The sequence below is a fragment of the Pseudochaenichthys georgianus genome, chromosome 15 (genome assembly GCF_902827115.2).
Source record: "Pseudochaenichthys georgianus chromosome 15, fPseGeo1.2, whole genome shotgun sequence".
NCBI classification, from domain to species: Eukaryota; Metazoa; Chordata; class Actinopteri; order Perciformes; family Channichthyidae; genus Pseudochaenichthys; species Pseudochaenichthys georgianus.
The window spans coordinates 13,392,773-13,394,335 of record NC_047517.1 but is presented as its reverse complement, the minus strand read 5'-3'; the positions used below and the strand labels follow the sequence as shown (position 1 = coordinate 13,394,335).

The 1,563-nt window shown below is 41.1% G+C and overlaps 1 long non-coding RNA gene across 1 annotated transcript; it reads left to right on the top strand.

Annotated features, from left to right (window-relative positions):
* The first annotated feature begins 385 nt into the window (after positions 1-385).
* On the top strand, positions 386-1,174 carry LOC139435288 (uncharacterized). Its single transcript, XR_011644569.1, has 3 exons — positions 386-520; positions 912-967; positions 1,080-1,174. It is a non-coding gene; the product is annotated as an uncharacterized lncRNA (long non-coding RNA).
* Positions 1,175-1,563: the final 389 nt, after the last annotated feature.

Sequence of the window (1,563 nt, the reverse complement as noted above, 5' to 3'; positions counted from 1 at the left end):
AAACAGATTGTTAGCATTGTGTGCATTTTAGCATGCTGGCATTGGTACGAATGTAGTTAGCGAGGCTGTATGTCTTTAACAATTCCGTTTGTATAAACCAACTCAATATAATGCATTAATAAGTTAGGTTTACTGGTTAAGGGTGAGGTTATCCCTGCTGGAGAGAGCTAGACTAGTTGTTAGGGGGTTAGGGATGGGGGGGTAATATTCGGATTTTAGTGTTAGCATAATGAGGTCACTTCATGGACAGGAAATTGGTAGGCCTAAAAATACTGAATATTCCAGTTAAATTGAAAACCTTTAGTAGAGTACAGTATCAGTGGTAGTCTTTCAGATTAGTTGGTTAACCCCAGAGCTATTTAATAGAAGAGTTACGACATCTCCGTTCACTCCAATGGACCACTTTTTTACAGCAATGGCGGATTGTGGAGCCTCTCAATCGTTCCCCGGAAGTTAGCGCCAAGGCTGGCAGAGCTGTGGAGTTGCAGCATAATACACCGTTCGTGACGGACTTTTAAAGGTAAGAAGAAGTTTAAAGATTTATATTGCGGATATTATCACATCTGATTCTAATGAACATGTGTATTAAAGGATGTCAGTGGATTATCCCTAAATTAGTAGATTTAGGGAACGTTTACAGATAACAGATTAAGCTAGCATACCGAAGCAAGTTAGCAACACACGTTGAACAGCCTTTTAATTGTACATTCCGTTCTCTTAATGTCTATTTGGTCCAACATGTTGAATTAGAGAAGAGGGGCTTCTAAACGGGATTGTATGCGGGGTGGAGGGAGTTAAATATTAGATAAATATAACTTTGGTGCGTGTAAGAGTGAGTGTTTTTAGCAGAGCCATATTGTGTCCTTGTGATTCTGTTGATTATTACCTGTCTGTATAATGTTGCAGCTCAGCTGATTCTGGATTGATGGCAAAGGGAGAGGGACTTAAGTGAGAGTGAAAACACAACGTACGTTTAATACTACTGTTTTATATAAGTAAACACCTTATCTCCCCAAGGCAATAGGTGTGCTATATAGGTGTGTATAACCCTTTCTCCTGTCTGTTGCTCCCTCTTTCAGCACAAGAACCAGAGGGGGATTCAATGGAGCCTGAATACCTGCACTGAGACCCTCACCCTGCACCCTGAGTCTCAACTCTCAGTGTTTTTCAAGCCTTTCCCTGTTTTTTTGTATTAAACAAAACATTAAGCTTTCCCAATGGTGTGGTTTTCGTTTTATGAAAAAGTGCAAATGCAGTGTTTGTATATAATTACATCACATATTGTGTTGCTGTTGGTCGTGAAATTGCTCCTGCTGACTTGAGCCATCCATTTTTTCCTCCGCTCTGTGTCAGTGGGGAAGCCGTACTCCTTTCTCTGAGCGATTGGAGCATCCCCAGGCAGCCCAGCAAACCATGGTGGCGACTAGGAGGCAGCACAGCAAACCAGGACAACACGGAGGAAAAGGCACCGACAAACTGCATGATATGCTATTCAATGTTTATTGAATTCCATGTATTTGCAATGGATGTTCCTAAAACAACACATTTAACATCATCATCATC